The 7,764-nt window shown below is 42.7% G+C and overlaps 1 protein-coding gene across 1 annotated transcript in view; it reads left to right on the top strand.

Moving 5' to 3' along the window:
• Nucleotides 1-2,402: 2,402 nt before the first annotated feature.
• The window catches only part of ATP8B1 (ATPase phospholipid transporting 8B1), a 145,045-nt gene continuing 139,683 nt past the window's right edge, over nucleotides 2,403-7,764 (top strand). Inside the window, exon 1 of the mRNA XM_073343620.1 lies at nucleotides 2,403-2,638. The gene's annotated coding sequence lies outside the window, so the exon portion shown is untranslated. The remainder of the gene's footprint in view (nucleotides 2,639-7,764) is intronic.

Raw genomic sequence — 7,764 nt, 5'->3', positions numbered from 1 at the left:
CAACACTATACTCAGGTTTCAGAGTAACAGTCGTGTTAGTCTGTATTCGCAAAAAGAAAAGGAGTACTTGTGGCACCTTAGAGACTAACCAATTTATTTGAGCATAAACTTTCGTGAGCTACAGCTCACTTCATCGGATGCATACTGTGGAAAGTGTAGAAGATCTTTTTATATACACACAAAGCATGAAAAAATACCTCCTCCCACCCCACTCTCCTGCTGGTAATAGCTTATCTAAAGTGATCACTCTCCTTACAATGTGTATGATAATCAAGTTGGGCCATATCTAGCACAAATCCAGGTTTTCTTCCCCCCCCTCCCCCCACAAACCCACTCTCCTGCTGGTAATAGCTTATCTAAAGTGACCACTCTTCTTATAGTGTGTATGATAATCAAGGTGGGCCATTTCCAGCAATGAAAATGGCCCACCTTGATTATCATACACATTGTAAGGAGAGCGGTCACTTTAGATAAGCTATTACCAGCAGGAGAGTGGGGTGGGAGGAGGTATTTTTTCATGCTTTGTGTGTATATAAAAAGATCTTCTACACTTTCCACAGTATGCATCCGATGAAGTGAGCTGTAGCTCATGAAAGCTTATACTCAAATAAATTGGTTAGTCTCTAAGGTGCCACAAGTACTCCTTTTCTTTTTACTATATTCAGAATCACACTTGAGCTCCATCTGGGGTTGCAAAAGACGCTTTGTTTCTGCCTTTTTTAACATCTCCAAAATATATAAATAAACGGGTTAAAACTGTTTATTAGCCCAGTAAAGACCAGGATTTCAAAGCGACTAGCAAAGAAATCAAACTGTACTTGTATCCTTTTTTGTTTTTTGCTTCTCCATGACATGTAAAGAAGGCCTTATTGTTTACATAGTTATTTTTTGTGCTTCCTTTACAGTATCCACTCATTTCTCATCTACGATGGAGGACTCTGGCAACCAGAGCATCAGAACCGGTGGGATTGTAACATCATCACAAGCAATGGGAAAGTGCCATCTAACTAATTGTGAAGGAAGTGAATTTTGTACAGATTGCTTAAAACTCTTTGGGTATCATTTTAATAGCTATTTAATATCTATCTAGATATCTGAGGTATTTATATGGCTCCCATCATACCAGTATCTGAGAATCTAAAAATATTTCATGTGTTTATCCTCACTAATACCCCTTTGATGTAGGGAAGTTCTATTATTTCTGAGTCTTTGAGAAAAAGCAGGGAAGACCAGGATTGATATTCCAGATATTTCTAAGGCAAAAAACCAAACACACACAGAGATTGATTTTTTCCAAAGGTATTTTGTCTTTCCAGGGCTTCTGAATCCATTATAAAGAAGCAAAACACCCACAATTCTTTCTGTTTCTCCTTTGCATGCCACCTTTAACATTCAAATTTCTGGTTTCAGAGTAACAGCTGTGTTAGTCTGTATTCGCAAAAAGAAAAGGAGTACTTGTGGCACCTTAGAGACTAACCAATTTATTTGAGCATGAGCTTTTGTGAGCTACAGCTCACTTCATTGGATTCAAATTTCTGACACCAGTGACAGTAGCGATCTATGTGACAACATAAACCAGGGCACAACTGTATTGTATTTTTGCCCCAGCCTACACTCTGCTTTTTTTTCCAAATCTTTTTTAAATATGAGGCTTGGAAAAGGAACTACTACAATTTCCCTGTTTTCTGGGATTAGGTCTAACGTCAAACAGATGTGGCCCTTCGCACAAGTTTCACTGTACTGTATCTCAAAACTGAACGAGCTTAAAAAACAAAACAAACAAAAACCCTTGCTTCTTTCCCCACAGATAATTAGATGCAAATGTACACAAACAGATGTGAAAGAGAGCCCGGGGTTTAGTTCCCCTTCTTTCAAAGGGAAACAAAATAAAAAGACAACTCCCCCTTACAAGAAAGTCCCGAATTAGGCAACGGATACAGATAGAGGGACTGGGGTTGAGATGAGTAATTGCCTCAGATGATTCTGGCATTGTTCAGATTTATTTTTAAGCAGGGCTCAAGGCAAGGCGGAGTACCACAGACGACGACGACAACAACAACAACAACGCAGCCAACCCCGGCAAACCCTCAGGGAGAGAGGGGAGGCCTGGGCACAGGAGGAGCGGGGATGTTCTGCCGGAGCTGCGGGTGTCTCCCTCCTGGGGGAGCGCGCTCTTGAGTGTAACCAGAGCTCAGGCCGCTCCCCTGCGGCGGGGATGGGGAAGGGGGGAAGTCTCCTGCTCCGGTGGCCGCAGTTATTACCTGGGAGTCACGTGGGCTCTTCCCTGGCTAGGGGAAGGGCTACGTTAGGGCTTCAGGGGATCTGCGGCAGAGGTGGGCCCCCCCCCCCGAGAATGGGATGAGCCCAAATGAGCAAACACCCCCACCTCACCCCACCCGGCCCTAACCTTCCTGCCTGCGGCCAGACACCTTGCGTAGAGTTGAGGAACTCGTTTGGCAAGTCCTGAGCCGGCTTGGGAAGGGAGCGGAGCGCCATTGGAGGGCTGGGAGAGCCCGAGCCAACCCCAGGCAGCCGGCGCGCCTCTGCCCGGGCAGCGGGGCGAGCATGCAGGTGTAGGGCGGGAAAGCGCAGCCGGGAGCGGCCGGAGGAGTCGGCGGGGCCCACGTTACCGCGAGAGGTGAGGGGCTGCGGAGGCAGGGCGCTGCTCTCTGGCTGTGTGCGGCTCTCGCACCTGAGCCGGGGCGGGGGGCGTCTCCGGGCGGCGGGGGGGGGAGCCCTGGCTGGTGGTGTGGGGAAGGTGCGTTGGCGTGTGTGCCCCCCCCCCAGCCCCCGGGCTGCGGGGCTTGAGGACGATGAGTGCGGGTTGGTGGCTTGTGCGGGGCAGGTCCCCCGAGAGGGGCGGGACGGTTACATGGGGCCGCTTCCCAACAAGCCCAAACCGGCTGTGTCCTTAAGCCGCCCCGCTTGGCAACGGGTGCCTGGCCCTGCAGGCTCCTGCCGCCCCAGCGCGGCTCTCCGCCGCTGGAGCCCAAGCCCCTGCGCTGGGCAGTTCCCTCGGAAGGCTGGCTGCTGACCATGGTTAAGTGACTCTAACTTTCGCGGACTCCTGATCCTCCCCTTTCCTTCTGCCGGGCTCGCTTCATCGGTGCTGGAACTAGGGGTGCTGCCGCACGCACCCGCTGGCTTGAAGTGGTCCCCCTTGTACACGGGGCTCGGTTCGGTGCCTCTCAGCACCCCCCGCTATGCAGATTGCCCCAGCGCTGTTCCTGTGGGCGTGCTCAGGCCTGAGAAAGCCAGGGCACCAGCTCCGTGGAAAGGATGGAGGCTCCCCTGCCAAGCGCTGGGGGAAGGAGTGGTTCTGCCTGAACCCAAACTAAAGTTCAGAGCCGCACAGCCGATCACCAGAGAAGGCCAAACAGGTTTTTGTAGCTCCTCCACAGAAATCCAAACAGGTCACAGCTAGATTCAGGGTGCAAGTGCTCTCACCCTTCAGCGTTTGCCTCTACAGACTTGTGTGCTAATTACCTCAGTCTCAGAGCTTTCTGTAGTTAACATACAGGATAGGAGCCTGGAGGCGCTTCATAAACTAAACTAGATATTTAACGTTAACTATTAACATAGCTTACATAGTGTAAACTAAAGTATCTTAATTTTTCCTGGGCATTCACTAGTGTCTTAATAGTGCGCTCTCAGCACTGCGTGCACCTGCCAGTTCTGATTCACTTTCAGAATGATCACTTTTTAAGGTAAACATTAACTCGGTGGAGAAGCGCCTTGCACTGATCTGTTGCTGAAGCTGGTGGAGGAAATAAAAAAGCCAAACCTACTGGTGTTTGTTTTCAAATGTCTTTTCAATCCCCGTCTGTTAGCACAATAAAGAAATGCACGTCATTCTCGTCCCTGGACTGGGTGGACAAAGGCAAATTATGGTGCACCTGCTTTGACTCCAGAATATGCTGTTTCTGTATCACTGTATATGCTGCAGTATGTTTTTTTTTTAAAGACTCTCTACTTCTTGTGCTCATTGGTAAAGTTTCCTTTTCCTTTAATGTGAAAATGATTGCCTGATTCCATTGTGACTGTAGCAATTTCGATCTGCACAACTTTCTATAAAGCTCAACAGTATAACAAAGGAAGAAAAACTCTACAGTATATTAATTCCTTAGTCAACTAAGAGATGGTTTTCTTCCTTTTGATTCTCTTAAGGAAATGAGATATATTGGAATAACAATGTTTAAACTTTAATATGTTGGTCAAATGTAAAGGTTATATAATTGCTTACACATTGCATGAATTTCGGGCTGTCACATCCTCTAATAAAATGACTATAGCATATTATCACAGAAAAATAGTTTTGGGTGAGGAGGACATTTTTTTTTGAATCCCCTTGGTTAGATTAATGTGACTTTTTTTTTGTGAATCACAAGTATAGAGTATTTCACCTAGAGTTGTAAGCAGTTTTTGTTGGTGGTGTTTTTTTGGTTTTGATTTGAGTGCCAAGGGTGTAATTTGGTGCTGTACAGACCTAGGCAGGTAATCCCGAACTGAAGGACTTTTACTTCTAGGGAATGTAGAAATGGAAGTTCAAACTCTAATGACAAAAGCAACTCCTCACTATATTTTAGGGAATGATTAGTAATTGGTTGGTGCATCTTACTTGTGGTGATGATAGGGTGACGAAGAGCAGTGAGCTCTGATAATCCTGGCTGAATCAGGCTGTGTGACCTTGGGCAAGGCCCTTAAATTTTGTTTGTTTCCACATCTATAAAATAGTGGTAATTTATTTTGCAGGAGTGAGATTGACTAATTAATAACTGTTTACATAGTCTTCTACAAAAGTGAATCTGGTGCTTATTAAGGAACATTTATAATCATGTAATAAAACTTGCTAAGATTATCATCTGTGAGGTTTGTCACTATTTGGAACACCTAATGTAATAGCAAACAAAAAAAAATTAGTGTTAATTCTTCTGGGTTTTTGGTTTATTGTCTCTGTGGTTCATATTTCTTACTACTCCATGTCTATTACCTATTAAAATTTAAAATAATGTCCCCAAAACATTAGCTTTTTTCCTCTAAAAGTTCTAATAGAATTGCTTAATTGGATGAGTTAGTTATCAAAACAATATCCTAATTTTTTTTTTTAAAGAATATGCTAGAGATATTTAGGAAGTGAAGTACTTCAGATGCTACAGTTATGAGGACTGTGTAAGTAGCTGTGTAGATATAGTACCAGGAACTTCTGGGTACTGGAGGCTCTCAGATTTGTGATCACCTTTTTCTATTGTAAATATATTGTATAAAAGATGAGAGAACAGTGAGCCAAGTACAAACCAAGTGGACTACTAGCTAACCAGTTCCTAAAATAAATCCTGCACATGCTCTTATTAAAGCCTGGAAATCTAACTCTTGGTATGAGCTTATGAGTGTCAAATTGTATGGTATCAAATCATGGTTGGTGGTTGATTTGTTTTTAAATAATAACTCAAGCTCACGGTGAACATGATGATTTGGTCACTGTCTGCTTTATTTCAAACTCTGAAGATTCCAAATGTGAATTCCCTTGCCAGTAAAAGATTGAATACTTTTGTAGCATTGGAGTAATTTATGCTTCATAGTCCTAAACGTATGCCCCAAAGATCTTTTCTTTTCTTTTCTTTTAACTAGTGCTAAACATTCAGGTGGCCTTACATAGTAGCTTGATTTGTTCTCTTTGCTGCTTCTCTCTCGTGAGACTTCCTGAGAGTATTCTGGTCCCTAGTCTTGCAATTTGTAACACTAAATTGAATGAGCCACTTGCCTGCCTCTTCTATTCAAATTAGCCTGAACTCATTTGCTTTTTTTTTTTTCTTTTTTTTTAAACTGTAGTTATGCAGGCCTTATTTTGACAGTATGTTAGTTCTGTTAGGCTTGATTATGTAGTCTGCCATAGTTTTAAATTCTACTTTTGGAAATTGGAATCATAAGGGTTTCCAGTCTTTATCTATGGCTGTTTTCTTTAACCAACATCTATTATGATCATTTAAACTCTGATGCCCTCCATAACACAGACCTAAGAAACTTGCCCAGTAAAATCTGTATACCTGTGAGGTAGGAAAGTACAATTATGTCCATTTTGTAAGAGAACTGAGGCACAGAGAGGCTAAGTGATTTGCCCACAGTCACACAATCAGGTAATGGTGAAGTAGGGAAATAAACCTGGCTCTCCCAAGTGCTCTAATCACTGAACCATCTTTCCTGTCCAACATCGCCAGAGAATTTAAGATTATCTGAAGCATTTTTTAATTCTGTGCATTTTGCTAAACAAATCCACTTAGTGGGAGGAATACAAGCTCACAGGCTATTTTACCTCTAAAACATTAAATAAATTAAATAACTGATTCCAATGTAGGACCCTGGGGAACTGTATTAACAGACAGATGCTGACTGTACCTGTTTTAAGAGCGTATCTCCACTTAAAATGCTACAGAGGTACAGCTGCGCCACTGTAAAGCTTCAGTGTAGACACTACCTATGCTGATGGGATTGATTCTCCTGTCAACGTAGGTAATCCATCTCCCCACGAGGATGTAGTTAGGTTGATGGAAGAATTTCTTCTGAATTCATCTACACAGGGACCTAAGGAGTATAGTTAAGTCAACGTAGGGGTGTGGATTTTTCACACCTCTGAGCAACATCGCTAGCCTGACCTAATTTTCTAGTATAGGCCAGGGCTAAGGGAGCCCCTGACGTCTAGTAAACATCTTTAATTTTCCTTCTGTCACAAATATACTTAAGTGCATTTCCATATGTGCTGATAGGTCATCCTTTTCTCTCCATGTGTCTCTGTTAATAGCCTTGAAATTTTAGCACTTATATAGCTGCTCACTGTAACTTTCCCATTGCTCAACAAATGTTTAATTCCTGCCAAGACTTTGCCCCTTATTCTGTTATTTATTATCCTTAATTTTTAGGAAGGATCTCATTAAAATTCTTGAAAAGACAAATTATCTTCTTGGGTCCACCTTTAACTACTGTCCTAAAGCTTTTTTTAGGGAGGGAAGGAAACCTCTTAACAGGTTAATATGGGATACACATTTATTTTACAGAAGTCATGCAATTAAATTGCCCTACCAAGTTAGTCTAGTGCAGCTGTTGAAAGCTGTCTTTATACTTTCAAGCATTTTGCACTGTAGTGAGGTAAGAGAGGTACTGGTTTATAATTCCTATGGCATGGTTAAAAAAAGTCGCATTAGGAGCTTTCTAATTATCAGCAACTACTGTTTTGAGGATATTATATATTGTCAGGCTCTCTATTCCACACTTCTTTTTTCTTTTTTTTTAAGAAACTCCCTATGTAAATATATGCTGTCTGCTTCTGGTAATGTACTGCACCTGAATTTCTAAAATTGCTTTATACTTTCATTAGACCACAGTTCATCAAGGCCATGCCCTGCTCTCTTTAATTTTACCTCTTGGAATTTAAATTACTAAATTTCTCCTGTATCTCTGGTATGAACTAATGCATGATTGTTCTAAGGATGATGAAATCTCCCATAGTGCTCCTAGCTAGTTGCAGTGAAAAAGATTGCTTCCTTAATACTTCAGGCTACACCCTTAAGCGTGATTTGATCACTCTTATTTTACAGTAGCATGCCTATCCCTAAGCGTCATTACTAGCAATACAATTATCCAGCCTTGCTTAAAAATTCAGTTATGCCATTTGGCATAATGGCCTGTGGTAATGAATTCCATACTTCTGCTGACTTCACTGCACTGTGTGACAGATTCCTGCTGAGCCATATTCTGCCCCCAGTTACTTCA

Source organism: Lepidochelys kempii, chromosome 5 (genome assembly GCF_965140265.1).
Source record: "Lepidochelys kempii isolate rLepKem1 chromosome 5, rLepKem1.hap2, whole genome shotgun sequence".
Lineage (NCBI taxonomy): Eukaryota > Metazoa > Chordata > Testudines > Cheloniidae > Lepidochelys > Lepidochelys kempii.
This window is presented reverse-complemented; position numbering and strand designations above follow the sequence as displayed.